Genomic DNA, 18,596 nt, shown 5'->3' with positions numbered 1-18,596 from the left:
GATTGCCACAATGCCAGTTTTTGCAACATTTCCCCCTGCTGCTTTACCAAGCGGCATCAAAATTCAAGGGCAAGCAGCAGCAGCTGTAGTGGAAGACCAGGCCACCCTCTCTTGAACAGCAAAACAGGCATTTTTTGATTCCTCTATAAGATAAAATGGCTGCCATTCTACATGGAGGAGAAGGGTTTTCAAAGAGCCAGAGGCTAATCTTCCCATCCTCCTTTCTTCTCTGTTATGATAGGCTCGTCTGCTTTGTAGAATGAGGATTGAAGTTACAAAAGTACAGAAGTGAGACACTTGGGATTCCTAAAATTGGTGTGGATCAGGAAAATATAATGGCTTAATTTGACCAGCTAAATGGCAGACAAGAAGGAAATGTGGAAGAATTTATGCTGGCCACAAACTCTTTTGTTCTTCTCTGGAGGCATTTGTATGAGAGCATGAACTGAGATATCAAATGGGGGTGTGTGAGCTGAATTATTCCTACAATGAATAAAAAAGTAACCATCAATGGTTACCTTTCTTTCTATGAGTGATTGTTTTTATGTATTATATTGTAAGATATCTCATATTCCTTTCATTATCAGAAAAAGGCACCAATGTTGAAGTTTTAATAATATGGATATTTTAGAAGATTTGCTTTATCAGTTAGAAAGCAGGTGATTAATCAATTAAGCATTCTTTAATTAATCTAGAACTCTAATACTTAGCACTGTTTAGTAGGCTATGAAAAGGAACTCTGTAAAATACCCAATAAGAGAACAATATGTTTCGTAGAAGCCCCTCCTCATAGCAAAACAAAATTCTACACCTTCAAATAACACAGTGGTTTCATGGATCTCCACACAACCTAATCATAAATCTGGCTACATCAAATTCCCAGTGTATTCTTTCCTTCTCTCCTTACTTGCTTGGTTTTTTTTTTAAAAAAAGAGAGAGAAAGAAAGCATTCTTACTCTTATAAAAGTTCTTTACAGTTCGGATCAATGAATATTTTATTTTATCATGCTGTGCACTAGCTGATTTAAAATGTGTTTACTTTGAGCTATTACTTTGGGATAATTGCTGATTAATAAATAATGCATTGATGGTGGCTAGATGTTGCTTAGGTTCCCCTGACATATGGGTCCTTCTAACAGCACAGTTGGCAACTGCTGCAGAAAAGTTGGATAAATATTTCACTAGTCATAATCCAACCTTCCCAAATAACGTGCTCAGAAACCCAACTTACCCAGTTCACAGCACCTAAACCAAACACCTGAATCAATCCCTATACACTTAAACTTCTGATACATTTGCAGAACTTAAAATGATCTTTGTATGTGTTCAGCTCAGTTCAGAGTTAATTTTGTATAGCCATAGTCTGTCATAAAATTACAAAAACTCCATTAGATAAGATAAAAGTTAGGTATGTATTACTTATGCATCTGCATTGTCAGCTGCACTTGTCACTAGATACTAGCCAGTAGTTGGTGGCAGGAGAAGGCTTGCCTAGGCATTGCTATACCTTCCCTGCAGGAACCTCTGCTCCCCAGAGGCAGTCCAACAATGCTCATGTGCCAGTATCTACAGACCAATATAGAATATTGGATAAACCCTCCTCACCTCCTGGGATGGGAACTCAGGCAGGTAAGTAAGACTAGGGTTGAATCTTCACAGGTTGTTTGTTGCTGAAAGAGAAAGAAGGGGCCTCTTTTCACTGGAAAGATTAGGCCATGGATCATGAGAGCTACCATACAATGGCCAAGTGGTATGAAGGCTGAGGTGAACAGGAAAATTGGGCAGGATTAAGCAGAAAAACCAGTAGGATTCAACCATAGAATGGCAATCTATACAGTACCGCCCCCCGCCCCATCGCCACAGGATCATAATGGAGAAGCCAAGCTACCGTCATGCAGCACTTCTGTTGCTGATTTTTTCCTCCTTAGGTTCTTCTGAGTGAAAAACACCAGTGGGGGGGAACACCTTCTGAAGGTCCCGGGGCGAAAGATAGGGCGCCAGTTGCCTGGCCTGTCGAAGATGAAAAAAGGCAGACCTGGCAACGGTTGTGACCTGGGCCTCCATTGAAACTGTGGCATCCAAGATCACACCCAGGCTCCCCACTGTCGGCGAAGGTTTTAATTGTACCCCGTCAAGGGCTCGGAGCCGGGTCCCCAGCTTGATTGCCTCACGACCCAGACACAGAACTTCAGTCTTCAGGGGATTCAATTTCAGACAACTCAGATGTAACCATACCATCACAGAATCCAGAGCGAGATCAGACTGGCCGTCCATCAGCAGACAGAGCTGAGTGTCATCCGCATACTGGTGACAACCCAGCCCCAAGCTGCAGGCTAACTGGACAAGGGGGTGCATATAGATGTTAAATAGCATCGGGGAAAGAATCACCCCCTGAGGAATGCCGCATACCAAAGAATGGTGATTTTTGAACACAGTGCTCACAATTTGCCATAAAATGTCTATTTGAACTGAGGATTATAATCACCCATTACTAATGCTGATGTTGTTTTAGAGCTGGAACTACTTCCGGACAAGTGCTTACTTCTGCAGGATTCATACTACCCAATAGAAAATAGGAGTGTCCCCTGGATTAGCAATTTGCCATTGCTCAAGGTTTACTGTCCACTGTTTGGAGGAAAAAAGTAGAAGTGATATGTTAAATACCAACTGAGAAATACATCTGTCAGCCGCCGCCATGAGCGCCACTATGCTGGGCACCGGCATGCCTGACTTTGATTCTGGGAAGCCATTAGGGACAGTGCAGGCTCTTGTTCTGTGGAAGGGGGGAGTATACATCACCCTCACTCCCTCTCAGTCCACTCACAGGTCTGTTCAACCTGACAGAGTCCTGGCTGCCTCCCCTTTCTCCTCGCCTTTCAAAGCCCCTGCCCTCCTCACCTCCTCTGGGCCTGCTCTTCCTCCTATTCTTCATTTCTCTCACTCCTACTTCTTCCAGCCCCTCACCCTCACCCTCACCCTCACCCTCACCCTCACCCTCACCCTCACCCTCACCCTCACCCTCACCCTCACCCTCACCCTCACCCTCACCCTCACCCTCACCCTCACCCTCACCCTCACCCTCACCCTCACCCTCACCCTCACCCTCACCCTCACCCTCACCCTCACCCTCACCCTCACCCTCACCCTCACCCTCACCCTCACCCTCACCCTACCATGCTCCTACACAACCCACCACACCCTGTAGGTGGACTTCCCTTTTATTCCTTCATCTCTTCCCTGCTCCACCTGTCAGCCACGCCCCCCTCCTGCACTCTATCCACGGCCCTGTCTGACTCAGGCAGTTGCACCTGGGCTTGCTCTGCTGGCTGATTGGGGCAGGTACACCTGTGCCTCCTTGCTGGCTGCCAAGCTTTTCTTGCTTCAGGCGGTTTCACCTGGGATTGTTTTGCTTCCGCCTTCTAGCTGGCCTGCAGGCTGGGGCGTGGCTCTGTGCTGCCTCTTCTCCCTGTGTAGTAAGGCTGCTGGCTGACAGCCTTTGCTTCTGGTGTCTCTTCCCTCGGGTCTACTCCCCTCCTGGGGGTCATTACTCTCCCTGCCCGGCCCCCTGTCTTCCCACCAGAGGGTGAGGCTAGCTGGCTTCCACCTGCCTTGCCTGACTCTCTGAGGCTTGGGCGCTTCTCTGCCCTCCTGTGGTGGGGATGCCTCCTTCCCCCCCTCTGTTGTTGTTCTGCTCTGATCCTGGGTGCCAGTTGGGGTGGCTGGATGGCTGTCTCCCAACTGCCTCCCATCCCCTTCTCCTGGTAAGTCCGGGAGCTGAGCCCCCAAGCCCGGACAACATCACTGTGCAATCTCATGAACACCACAAGATGTAGTCCATCCATTCCTTTTAGATCCCAGCACAAAGTGCTGTTGTTACTCAAGAGGTTACTTACATAAAGAGAATAAACACAATGTTCCAGTTTTGCAGAATCAGTAAATGCACGCATAAAAAACATTACAGTTCTCAAGGATTCTAAATCGGCATATGCACAGATGGGCAAGACAAAGCCTGCACATTTTCATAGTGATACCTGACAACTTTGATACAGTTGTGGGGGAAGGTATCATGCTGCCCATCCAACCCTACAGTGTTCCTTCTCCTGCAGTGTACACACTGTGAACCATCACAGCAACATCTTGACTCATGCTCTGTATGTATTAGCATGGGTCTTCTTGTGGTGCTTTACTGTTACATTTATGAAAGATTGAATCCAATTCCAGAAACCAAAACAATTCCTCAAAGAACAAATCAGGGATTTTACTTGTGAGTCTGATCCAACTATTTTTGCTATAAATGGCAAACATCCACATGCAAAAATGACTCTCAGATGAAGAGAGCTTCAACATGGATATTTTACTCTGCGTTGGCTTCTTTACTGCAGCAGTGCTGTTTTCAGGAGAGTCCACTTGATTTTATTTTCTATTTTCTCTGCTTCTCTGTGTTCCCCTGCTTTGTTGAAATCTTTCCCAAACCTACTTTGATATGGTGTTTTTGAAAAACTGCTCTCAAAACAAGTTTGCATGCCATATGGACAGAACGGTACACATTTTGGCAGGTTCTGCCCACACTGGCACCATTTTCCTTGACTCAGGGCCAAGCTACAAGTGACAAATGACACAGGTTGGACACTTGTCAGCTTCCCTCAAGTTTTGATGGGAAATGTAGGTGTCCTGGTCTTGCAGCTTGGCTCTCTGACTGCTGTCCAATGGACTTTTCAACTGTCACTTGTCCAACATTCCATCAAGCTGCCTACATTTCCCATCAAAACTTGAGGGAAGCTGACAAGTGTCCAACCTGTGTCATTCGTCACTTGTATTTTGGCCCTTAGTGTTACAGCATTATAACACTATACTGATATAGCACTTACTGAATTTTTTAAAAAAACTTGAGGAGGGAGGCAGCACACAATGGCTTAGTAAAGGAAAGGGTGAGAGAAACTGCAGTGAAAAGCGTTGTCGCCATGTGGAAGCAATCTCTATACAGCAGCCTCAGTTGCTTGGAGGAAGGGAAGAATAAAAACAGGATAGCAGACAGAGATATAGAAAACTAGCTATAGGATCTAAATACAACATATCTGAATTACGAATGAGGTAATAATTTGTTTGCAAGGGCAATGATCTCATAATAAAAATTAGTATTATGAACAAGGGAGATTCTTATTAAAGGCTTTTAATTCCAGAAGCCAGACTACTCAAATGTTTATGCAAATTATTTATACCCATTATTTTTTGCATTTAAAGAAATGCAGCTTTTTATTATGATAAAAGTTACAAGTGAAATGAATACTATTTTCTCCTAACATTTCCCTCTAAATACATATTAAAATATTTTCCTTCTCTTCATCAGAACTTCACTTCCGTGTCCAGATGCCAAAAGGAAACTTCCTTCCCCCAACTATTTCCAAGAATTAAACAACTGATTAGCTGTCAAAGAATGATAAATTATCCATTGATCTTCCCTGAGGATCTTTAATTCCAAATTGCTTTTAATATCTACTTAGAAATATAAGAAATACTAACATAATTGTTATTGTACATTGTTTACTAGTTTCTTTTCATTCTCTGTTTGATCATTACGTTAGTAACATCATGTTGAGAAAAGCATTTTTGCATTGATAGGACTCATGAAATAGCAAAGAAAACAGAACAATAATTTATATGAAAAAGTAAATGGCTCCTGATACAGTATTTGGAGGTAAATAATTTCCTGTCATCAACAAAACTGGGAACACATCTTGCTAGTAGCCTGAGTGCAGAGGAAGATGGAAATTCAAAGGAAAACTGTCTGGGACTACTCAAAATGAGAGCCAAACAAGTGATGCCTTACACAGGTTGGACACTTGTCAGCTTCCCTCAAGTTGTGATGGGAAATGTAGGCGCCCTGGTTTTACAGCTTGGCTCTCCATTACAGCTGCAAGACCAGGATGCCTACATTTCCCATCAAAACTTGAGGGAAGCTGACTAGTGTCCAACCTGTGTAAGACGTCACTTGTAGTTTGGCTCTGAGACTGCCATGAATCTGTTGCTCTACAACTTCTATAAATAAACTTTGCAACTTATCCCATATGTCAGAAGTCTGACTAGCAGGTTTGAAACTACGAGACCATTCTGTTATGTGCAACAGATAATATAAAGAGCATGCCACTCATTTCCCATCTCAGGGCCAAGCTAGACATGCAGGTTTTTAAAGCATTGGGCCTGGGTTTAACTGAGGTTTCCACAGCCACAGCAGTTAAAAACTAAATTGATGTTAAAAAATAAGACAGCCCAAATGGCCTCAGAATGCCTTTGCAGAGAAGGAGGGCATCCTCCCCCACCCATGTCATTTCCCCTTGTCATAATAGCACGGGAGGAGTTTTTCTTCCATGTTTTTACTGCTCCACGTGCACAGAATACTCCACATGGAATAGAAAAAACTGGGGTGAAAATCCCTCCCTTGATATTTTGACATGAAGAAAAGGCTTGAGGGGTGGAGAGGAGCCTTTCCTCCCACCATGAGGCATTCTGAGGCCATTTAGGGGCCGTTCCCACACGGCTTACCTGAACCCGGAATGCTGCGCAGCATGCCGAAAAAAATGTGGAAGATCGCGTTTTCTCTCGCGAGTTTTGCGTGATGTTGCACAACATTGCGCAAAACTTGCGAGAGAAAACGCGATCTTCCGTGTTTTTCTCAGCATGCTGCGCAACGTTCCGGGTTCAGGTAAGCTGTGTGGGAACGGCCAGGGTTTCCATTATTTTTACCAGTTACTCCCCAAAGCTGCTGTGTAGCTGCAGGGAAATTGGATTGGATCTAGGGAACCCATACCCAACTCTTTAAAAAGCCACGCATCTAGCTTGGCCCTCAGTGACACTTGCTCTGTCATACTTTGTGTCCTAGCAGAGCTGTAGCTGGGATTGCCAAATGGAGGTTTATTAGGCCAGACAAGAACAATCTCATTCAGAAATAGCCATAGGTTGGAGGCTGCATCTGTCATGGGAGCAGGCAGGGAATGAGAAGGTAGATATGTGGTCCCAACTTTGCTGTGCCTGCGAAGTGCATTGTGTGAAAGGAAAGTGACACTGAAGGTAGAGACAAGTATGACTGGAGTGGGATGTGAATGTATTGGACTAGCTATAGGAGGCAGAAATCTTCTCTCTACTGCCTCAGTCCTGCCAGTGTTTCCCAAACATAGTCATTCAAGGCTGAGATTAGCTCTTCTTCATTTCATTGAAGGAGGCCATCTCTCTACAGAAATCCAAGCCACAAAAAGTTGGAAAGCATGAAATACTTCTAAACTGGGGTTAAAACAATAAAGCAGTGTGACTAGCCACCCTCATTCTATTGCACAAGTTAATCATGCTGGAAAGTTATGATTATCACTTGAGGCTTCTCAAAGAAACACATTACTTAAAACGAAAGGCAGATTTTGCAATCATGATTGATAATGATAGCCGATGGGAAATATTTGTGCCATATTTCAGTCACTGAAGGTCTTCCATGGCATATTATATATTAATCAAAAGAATATATTCCTTGTAGATGTCATTTTAGTTCCTTTATTATATTTCTTTGACACGCATTATGATCATTGAACTTAATCATAATTTTGCAGAGCGAAATTCAATATAAGTTTAGTTCAAATAATACCACAATAGCCTACAGGAAACATTTTGCATACATTCTATGATACCAACTCCAATAACACTCCCCCATTCAGGCACTGGTCGAGGCAGCACCTATTTAGCTCCAACACTGCTACAGGATCTGGAGTTCCCAAATACTCTCTATACGGCTGATTCACAACTTACAAAGCCCACATGGAAGACACCTCAAGAGTCAACAAGTATGCACTTGGGGTTCCATGCTGGTATGGTAAAGGCTGACAAAGGGTGATACAGATTGTTTGTTTGTTTACATTAATTTATAGTCTACCTTTCTCACTGAGACTCAAAGCATATTACGCAGTGTTAGTTAATATGATCAACACCTGGGACACCCAAGAAAGAGTGCAGAGAGCTGGACAGGAGAAATTTGAAAAGCAGCAGAAATATAACAACGACAACATTTGGTTTATAAACCAACCTTCAGGACAACTTAACGTCCACTCAGAGCAGTTTACAAAGTGTGTTACTATTATCCTCACGACAATCACCCTGTGAGGTGGGTGGGGCTGAGGGAGCTCCAGAGAGCTGTGACTGATTCAAGGTCACCCAGCTGGCTTCGGTTGGAGGGGTGGGGAATCAAACCCGGTTCTCCAGATTAGAGTCCTACTGCTTTTATCTAGACATGGGCACGAACCAGAAAACAACCGAACCAAGGGGTCCGTGGTTCATGGGGCTTCCACGAAACACGAACTGGCACGGAACTGGCCCAGTTATGAACCAGTTCGTGATTCGTGGGGTTCTGGCAGGGAAAGGGGCATTTAATCAATTAAAGGGCCCTTACCTACCACTTGCAAGCGGCAGGTCCCTTTAAACAGCTGGCAGTCAGCAAGGGGGAATCCCTGCAGCTGGATAAAATCAACAGCTGCCCACACACATGTTTTCTCCTTGGTAGCCCCCATCTTGTAGAATGGCCTGCTTGAGGAGGTCAGGAAAGCTCCTATTTCCCTGGCTTGCCCCAAAGTATGCAAAACAATTACTCAGAAGGGCTTTCTTCCTAGATCATAGGTCCATGTTGTAAGTAGCTCAATAAGATGCCTTGGTCGGGACAGGGATTATACCCTACTCTATTGGGCACTATGAACATACTCCTACTAGAGAATTTCCACTTTGATAAACATGCCATGCTATTTAGTGAAGCTTTGCTTCCGTATAATTTCATCTCTGTGCTTGGATTTATGGTTGTTTTTCAAATTTCTGCTACCCTATTATATCTTTCACTGAATGTCCTAACTGTTGTTCATTATTTTAGTTTGCTGTTGATTATATTGTATTTTCACTTGCACTGTATAATCCACCTTCGATTTCAGTGAGAAAAACAGACTAATAAAAATAATATTCATTTCAGTGTTTCAACATCAACATGTTTAGGATGAATAACCAGAGCAACACAATCTAGGCAAGTGCTTGTGGTCCTATGCTGCAACCAAACCACACCCCAGAGCAACTGCACATGTTACTATTTGCAGAAGGCTTGTACATAGTCCCAATTTAGAGATGCAACCCATTAGTCTGGAATACTGAAATTAGGTGAGCAGAGCAGCAGTTATACCATGGTTTTGCCCTGCCTGAGCTGTTTTGTCCTACTCTCTGTGTAGAAGAATGGGAATTAGCAATCTGATATGCCGTCCTTTATGTAACACACTGTTTGTTGAGGGTAAACAGAATGTTTCCCTGTGTTCATTTCAAATTATTTTTCTTTTGGCAAATGAAGTATAATCAGGGCTTTTTTTCTGGGTCGCCCTCAGAGAAAATGGCCACATGGCTGGTGGCCCCGCCCCCTGATCTCCAGACAGAGGGGAATTTAGATTGCCCTCTGCACCAACTCCGCTCTGTCTGGAGATCAGGGGGAGGGACCATCAGCCATGTGACCATTTTCAAGAGGTTCCAGAACTCCGTTCCCCCGCGTTCCCCCTGAGAAAAAGCCCTGAGTGTAATCAAAGAGGAGAATGAGGTGGGACGAGAGATGTAAACTTTAAATGCTTACCACTCCTTCTACTTGCTGGAACCCTCACTGGGTGCAATGGGGGGGGGGATAAGGATATGCCTAAATTTTCTCAGCTGGTATGAAAGCAGCCGGGGGGGGGGGCTTCTTCCATTGATAAAGTGGCAGAGGAAATAAACCAATGGATTGATACACTGGAGATCATAATTTGAACATCAGTTTACCCAAAAGTTAAAAGGAGAAAAACCCTTCCCCTCCCAGAGGAATGTAGATTAGGCTTGCTTTCGTTTACTTGAGCAATGACATAATTTAGTTCTAATATAAAAAAAAAGCAGTGAGGAAAGTGTTAAAGTTTTTCTCCTTGATCAAACCATTCTTGAGGCTTCTTTTGCTTAATTAAAAAAGCTTAATTTAAAATAAACAAGGACAGGTAGGAATGTTGAGGAAGTGCTTTGAGAATAAGCCTGCTGGTCTCTTTTCACCACAGTGCTGTTGGTCCAGGCAGTGTTACGCTGGCAGTTCGCCTCCTGATCCTGCCACAAAGATTGTCACCAGGTATGACATTTTGGGCAGGGGAGGTGTGCCTCCACTTGTGCTATCAAAGCCCTGTTGCAGACAGCAGACATGAAATGCTGGAACACCAGCTACAAAGAGAGCAGAGTAAACCATGTTTTGTTCCCTTTATTATTAACACACGCTTCCTAAAATGTGGAACTGCCCTTGATGTTTAAAAGATTTGAGAAAGATTTATTCAGCCAGACAGTATAATCAGAGTTTCCAAGAAATGAGACTGGCCACAATCACTACCAATACAGATCTTATTTCAGAGACTTGGGATGTGTGGGAGAGATAAGCCGGTGGAATGATACACCGGAGATTACAATTTCAACAGCAATTTACCTGAAAGTTAAAAGTAAAGAACCTTTCTTTCACAAAAGAATGTAGATTAAGTTTGCTGCAGAAAATCACTTTTATTTACTTGAACGATGACACAATTTATTTCTAATATTGAATATATATAGAATACACACATACCCCAGAAGGAGAATATGATTTGTCCCAGAACATTTTAGAATACCACTTTTGTGTTTGTATATGTACCTTATTTTAAAGTCATGTCTTTTTCTTTCTGTATCTTGTAATCAGATATAAATGATCTAATAATGCCTAGGAGCCATAAGCCCAGAGTGTTAAGAATAGGGATAAATATGATTCTTAAAAATCCACATACAAGTAACATTTGTGTTAATGTGACTTTTCAATATATGTTGTGATAATCCCCACAGTTTAAAATGTTCTAGGGATTAAGTAGATATTTTTTTAAAAGATTTACAGCCACATTTTTAGTAAGGTCACTTCAAATTGTCCCCCACCCCCACCCACCCCCCGCCACCGGCTTCTGCATTATACACAGAAAAGAACAGTGTGTTTTGTTGGATGCAGATGTTCTGCATTGCAAAGATTGCTGCCACAACCAGTCACTTTCCAATGAATATCATTATCATATCCATAAAAGGGAGATGGAATCCATAATGAACCAACCTGAATTCACAGGAAGCTTAAAATGTCTCAGCTAGCAGTCTTCCCAGTGTTATCTACCCTTTCTTATCCTAGATACTACCAACTTTAATAATAAAGAGACCATTACCACCAGCACCACAAAACAGATTATTGTAAGGAGTTCCACTTCCAAATAACACTTCCAATGGGCTGAACATGTGAATTCTTGCTCAGGTAGAGAACTTTGGATCAGGCTTTGATTACGTTCAGGAAAACAACTGTCTTAGATATTATCAAGACTACTAGGACTACCATAGACCCAAAGACCCAAAGATGTGGACCTTTGCTAGGTCCACATCACATATTTAAAGTGTAAGGGGAGAGAGAAAGAAGGAAGAGAAGAAAAGATGCACTCTCTTGGAATCCATAATAACTTACTTTAACCATTTCTTTAACTAGAAAAAATAACAAGTTTGTTCATTTATAAAATTTATATCCCACCTTTCTGCCTTCATCAGAGCCTCCAAGATGTCTAACAGATTAAAATCTTTCCTAATTTTAAAAGATCTTAAAAACTATTATAACCAAACAAAAACAGATCATTAAATAATTAAATCCAAGACACATACAAAAACATAAAAACAACAATTAAAACATTGGACAGGAAGAAGGGAGCAAATACAAAACAAAAATGCCTTCACCCCCTGATGGAATATGGCAACAGAATCGTCTCTTGGGGATAGAATCATCTCTTGAATTTCAGATGTTTGGTGCCACAGTCAAAAAAGTCCTGTCCCAGGTTGCCACTCACCTAATCTCAGAATGAGGGGTCACCTAAAAAAATTGGACATACCTGATTTGACTTCTTTATGCATGCGTGCTCCTGGGCCCAGCATGAGGACATCACTTCCTGACCACTTTCTCTGGTGCTCTGAAGGCTGGGCTTGCAAGTAGGCCAGCTGCTTCCTGGGTATACAGGAGGAGGACAGATGGGCTGACCAACCAACTACTTCCCCAGCACACAGGAGGCTAGGCAGGCTGGCTGCTTCCTGGGTGTGCAGTAGGCCAGATGGGCTGGCCAGCCAGCAGCTTCCTGGACAGGCAGGAGGAAGGTGAATGGGTGAGCAAGCCAGCCACTTCCCCAGCATGTAGGAGACTGGGGGGGGGGGGGCTGGCCAGCCATTCTCCCAGTGCTGGAAGCAGGGGAAGGGGAAGAGAAGGAGGCAGCATCCACTAGTGCATCCCAGTGGCCAGCTGCTGCGCCCCCCCCCCCATGCACAAAAATACAAGATGTTTTATGTCCAGTATTTTAAATCCTTTCACCCTGGGCAGTACAATAAAAAAACAGACTGTCTGATGGAAAACCGGATACCTGGAAACCCTAGGAGTTTGGTAAGTTCATAAGGGAATAGGCTGTCCTAGAGGTATGCAAATCCCAAGCCATCCCAACATCCTAACTGCAGTGTTCTGCATAAATTTAAGTTTTGGAACAATTTTCAAAGGAAACCCCCACACAGAGTACATTGTAGTAATCTAATCTAGATGTTATCAGGGTAGTCACCCTAGTGGCCAGATATTTCTGCCCAGGAAAGGCTGCAACTGGTTGACAAGTCAAAGCTGGTAAAGATACTCCTGGCCACAGGTGTTTCATGTAGACGTTAAAAAGCAAAGTGGATAAGAGGAGACCTTGCTGGACCCCAAAGGCCAAATACCAACCAGATGTTCAGCAGTCTCACAGCACCTCATTCTGAAACCTATCTCCAGATAGGACTGAAATAGGGATCCCATTCCCCTGACGGGGATGGGGGATCCCCCACTTTCACCCTCCACCCCCCCACTCATCTGGCCGGCAGGGGAGATGGACATGGTAATGGGCCTCCTGGGCACACTCCCAGGGGCAGCACGATGATGTCAATACCAGACATGACATCATTGTGCCACCCCAAGAGCATGCACACACGCTTTGTAGTAGGCCGATTTGGGCCCCAAATGGGTCAAATTGCAAAGGGCACATGTGCTCCTGCACCTGCGCAATGATGTAACCAGAAGTGATGTCATCACGTGGGCACGAATGAAGCATGCTGGGGCCCAAAGAAAGGTAAGTGCCAGGTCCCCAGCCTCCCACCAGGATTGTAAGGGGACCTGAGAACCCTAGACTTGTCGAAAGAGTTTATTGTCTATAGCCATAGGCTGTCACAATTCACCAAACATTGACTAATTAACAATTAAGTCACTTATCACAGTTTATATAGGTTACTAAAATTAATTAAAACAATACAGTATGCCAAACTATCCCAGGGATCACGAAGCAGCCTCATTCAGTACCACCTTAGATCTTATCTTTTTGGCTGCGAGTGCAAACTGAGAGACTCTATAGGACACATGATTATCAGTGTCAGATAACAAAAACACAGTCTTCTCGATTTCAGAGTATGTGTTTGTCACTGATAGGATTCTAGCCAAAAATTTAGCTCTGGGTACACTATATAATGGACAATAAAGTAGGTAGTGGGAAAGGTTATCCACTATAGGTAATCCACAAATGCAGGTACGATGTTCCATAGGGGTGTGAGAGTAACGCCCTTCCAAAAGACCTGTCTGCATCATCTGGAAGTGCAGAGCAGTGAAAGACAGTCTGAGGTTGTAATGAGAAATACTGGCTAGGCAGGGAGATCTAGGTAGACTGAAAACACCACAAAATAGTGCTACCAGATCCCAACCTGGAAAGACATTCCAGAATTATACTTGGAACAGCTGTATTGAAAGCTGCTGAGTGGTCCACGAGAATCAACAGAGCTCTTCTTGATCGCCCAGCTCAAGTCATCCAGCAGGGCAACCACGGCTGTTTTAGTCCCATAACCAGGCCTGAAACCAGACTGGAAGGGATCAAAACAATCCATTTCATCCAGGAATGCTTGAAGTTGTCCAGCCACCATCCGTTCAATCACCTCGCTCAAGAATGGAACATTTGAGACTGGTTGGTAGTTATTGAGATCTCCTGGGTCCAGGGTTGGCTTGTGTAGTACAGCCTGTTTCAAAGATTGGATGACCACACCCTCTTGCAAGGAGGCATTAACTACCACTTGAACCTAGTCAGCCCGCTCTCCCTCCCTCCCCCACAGATTCAAAGAGCCAGGAAGGACAAAGCTCATATCTAAGCAGGTGGTAAACCTCAAACCTCCAAGAATCCTGTCCACATTCTCAGAACGAATAAACTGAAAAGTATCCCAAACAGCTGGACAAGTCAGCATCCTGGCACCATCTGACCCTGTCATTGCCAATGTAGAGTCCATGTCAGTATGGATGCAAGAGATTTTCTCTGCAAAGTGCGCTGAGTAAAATGTGCACCACCAAGCAGTCCACTTCCTTTTGCAGGCCAGATTCCAAGAGGCCACTGACTACCCAGAACTGCTCTATTGGCCTACGTTGTGCAGAAACAATGGTGGAGGGAAAATACTGTTTCTTTGCTGCCATCACCACTGTGGAGTATGTTTATCAGATTTGTTCTGAGTTTTCATACATTGTCACTGTAGCTATTTCTTTGTCTTTTCATTACTCACAATCCATCAGTGAAACAAGGGCTACCTAGGCTCTAACCCTTGAGAGAGGGCACCTGGGACCAATTGTGTCAACCGGCCAGGTCATTTCTTCAAACCAAAGCATCTGGATGCAGCTCAGGAGGGCTCATCTCTTCCTTGCCCCCCCCCAAAGGGGCCAGCAGAACTCATAATCGAGAGCTCCATGGGCCCTGCTCACTGAAACTAGTGGAGGAAGAGCCCCCAGCAGCCCTAATGTCAGAGACAAACAGTTGGCCCCTTGAAGTGGCAATGGATCATCCAGGATAGCAGCAGAGTGGCAGTCATAGTGGAGTCAACCAGTGACATCATCAGCTGGTGCCCCCAAAAGGCAGGCAGTGCAGGCTCCTGGGAGGCCTCACAGCTCTCCCCAGGCTCCAAGGGCTCAACAGGAAGGCCAGTTGGACCCACTTTCATCCCTGGCCACATGCCCAAGATCAGGAGGAGGGCATGGCCTGGCCCTTATGGTAAAGGTGGCAACAAGAGAGGGGCAAAGCCTGTGGCAAGGGCCAAGCCCATCCTCTCCCCAGCTAGTAAGAGCCAGGCAGGGCAGAGATCAATGTGGAATCCTTTATCCCAATCACTGAGGCAGGCCATGGGGCCAAGGCTCCTGAGGGTGGAGTTATAGGGCAAGTTGCAGGGGATTATAAAAGAGGGCTGCACCACCCAGGCAGGGGAAGATAAGCTGGGAGGAGTTGGCTTGCTTGAGGACAATACTCCCAGAACAGGTGACATAACCTGGTCCCTCTCCTGCATTTGAGGCTTGGGGGCAAGGCAGGATGGTGGAAGGCTGGGAGGCAGCCCCAGAGCAAGAGCCGCTTTACACTGCAGTCAATCAGGATATTGACAGTAACACCAGCCATATCAACAGAAATAGCCCCTGGAACTGTCAGAAAGCCATTTGGATCCATCTGGCTCTGGGAATAGATCATTTGAGTAGGTCTACCACCTCTGCAGAATCTTGGTATCTCTGTGAGTTTGAACCTGATGAAATAGTGATCCATCCATGCCAAAGGACATCCGTTCCTCCACCCTCGGATCACATTCATTCTACCCAGCTGTTATCTGAGACAGGCCTGTGGTTGTCATGAAGGCCATGAGATCCTGAACCACTCCTGACTAGAGATGGGCACGAACAGCATTACGAACACAAAAAAGCCCACGAACAGCCTGTTCAGTTGTTCGTGAACAAGCTGTTTGTGAGGCCCCATTCTAAATGAACAGGTGATCGTTGCAAGCCTCGTTCATTGCTGTTCGTTGCCAGCCCAGACAGTCTGGGACCTGCAATCAATTCCCATGGTAATTCAGGCAGGGATTGTCTGAACTCTGTCTGAATTCCTGCTGTTGCCCTGGAAACCCCAATCTAAGCCCAGATAGGCAGGTCTTCCTTCCAAGTGTGGACTGAAGCTCCAAATTTGTTACAAGAGGAAAAGACCAGGGGGGAGGGGAGCTCCCAGCTCTGGCTTTCAGGGACAGACAGCTGCTGTTAGAGAGACAGGGTGAGTGCATTGGAGCTTGAAATTTCTTTGTGTGTGGTGGGATAGGGATCTACCTCTTCAGGTTCCAGGGCTGCTGCCAGGCTCTGGATCCAAGCTATTATTTATTATTGGTAACTTTCCTGCTGCCTGCTCAGGTAGGGTTTCTGGGAGTGGTGCAGTAGGGGTCTTGACAGTTGGAGGAGAGCCTGCTGGCCCCCATGAACAACGAACAACGAACATGTTTGTGACAGAATCATGTTTGTCAGTGTTCATTATTCGTTGTTCATAGATGGCAATGAACACCATGTTTGTTTGTTTTTTAATTAAGCAAAGGGTTAAAATGAGTGATGATAGACTCCTAAACAGTCTTCTATGTCCTGAGGTCGCAGGCATTCACCAGGTGAGAGCATAAGATCAAATGAGGCAGGTGGACTTCTGCAGTTCCCCTAGGACAATGTGGCCTGGATAATTCTGTATGCCCAGCCCCTTCCCTCATTGAACCTCAACACTGTTGGAGTTCTTCCACCTTGGCCCAATGGAAAATAAGTGGCCTGGGACATTGCGGTGTTATCTCCTTGGCCTCCTGAACTTCCTGCAGGAGACATATCTGCAAAAATGTAGTCACATTGCTGTAATAGCTGCAAAAAAAGGCAAGTTCTCCTCGAGCCCCTTTGCTTTGTATCTTATCAGAAATACACATCAGCCTTTCTTGACTACTGAGTCTATGCAACACTAGCCAAAGGAAGGCTACAATGGAGTGTGGCACATGTAAGTGCCCAGCATGGTGTAGAGATACTTGGGAGCTTAAATTTCTACTCAGTACTGATGTCTATTTGATGCCCTTGAGCTAGACATGGTGTCTCAGTCTAATGTATTTCATAGGACTGTTGTGAGGCAAAAATAGGATAATCTATCATTTCAGGGAAATGTATAGGAGGTAAATAAGCAGGATAGAATTTGGCAGGTAGGCCTTTCTGTGAGACAGAGGAAAGTTCCTATCTCTGTCAAATTAACAGTTACTTTGTTATATTTTTAACATTTGCATAATCAAGAGGTGGAGCTTGGTTTTCCGCAGATGATCCCTGTTGGCAGATCCAAACGCAATCATTTCTTGTTTTGCTACCATAAAGATCAATCAGTAATATACATTGGTTTATTGTACAATGTCATACATTGTTCATAAATATCACAGAAACCTTCTGGCTGCAGAGGATTCTGGGAAGTGTTCTTGGGTTAACAGAATTCATGTAGGACTCTGTTGGGCCTCAGTCCAAATGATGTTTTCAGAGATAAGACTTATAATGAAAGACTAACTTGAAGGAAAATTGTTTACCATTACTAGATTTACCAGGTGGTCTGCCACAGTGAGCATCTTCTAGCTCCTGAACTCCATACCCTGCATTGGATCAATACAGGAGCAAGAAGAAAGAGGAGGGACATCACATCTTGGTAAGCACCTGAAAGTGATGTCACAACATGCATGGCAATCTAGAAATTCCACTAATCTCTATAGTAAAGAGCATAGAAACTGGGGAAATTCCTAGAGCATTGCAGATGCCATGATGTCACTTCTGGACAAGACCAGTGTTAGAGTACACCGAGGAGTGACAGCTGCTGAAGAACAGACCTTCCAGCAGGGCTATTGCTGCTGCTCCCCTACCCTTGCAGCTGCCCAACTGCCTGGCTGCACTCACGGGTAATGCATGAGGCTGAGAGCACAGGTGGCAGGATGACTCATGGGAAGGATGCATGGGCAGCAGTGGATGTTATACAGGTGGGTGAACAAGTGGGTAGAAGGAATGCTATCAGGTGCTGGCTGAAGGAGGAGACCTCTGAGTACTGTCTCCCAGCATCTCCCAAACCTGGAATCAGCCTTGCTTCCAGGTGCTCACCTGGATATGATGTCTTAGCACCCATGACACTCCCCCTCCCCGGACTTCACCCTGAATCACTCTGGGCAGTTGCCACAAGAGGGTTGGGAAACCTAATCATTACCAAGGTTCTCATGGAGAAACCCCTAATGTGTTTCAAGCTTTTAATAAAACGTATTCTATCTTTTCGCTCTATAGACACAGTTTATATACAGATGCATGTATACATACATATATAGACATTAAAATTAGCAAGAGCCACATCAAGGCACACCCTTTTAGTAAAATCCATAGAAGCACAGAAACATGTTCATATGGCAAGTTCTGACCATTTGTTGCTCCATTTCCAGTATTTGCAGCAATGTTCACATTGTAAAGAACAGTACTCATTTTCAGGGTTCTAAAAAATCTATCAGTAGCCTCCCTCCATCCCTCTCAGTGTGCCATACAAGGCCTTGAAGATGACCTCCCATTTCTTGTACCACCACATTTGACTGCCAAATAGTCTGTTCATTTGAAAAAAGACGATTCTGTTGATAATATTTCTGAGTGACACTCAGTACAGGATTTTATTTGAAGTGCACAA

Source organism: Eublepharis macularius, chromosome 10, assembly GCF_028583425.1.
Source record: "Eublepharis macularius isolate TG4126 chromosome 10, MPM_Emac_v1.0, whole genome shotgun sequence".
Taxonomy (NCBI): Eukaryota; Metazoa; Chordata; class Lepidosauria; order Squamata; family Eublepharidae; genus Eublepharis; species Eublepharis macularius.
The sequence above is the reverse complement of the archived record's forward strand: the minus strand, read 5'-3'. Positions refer to the sequence as shown.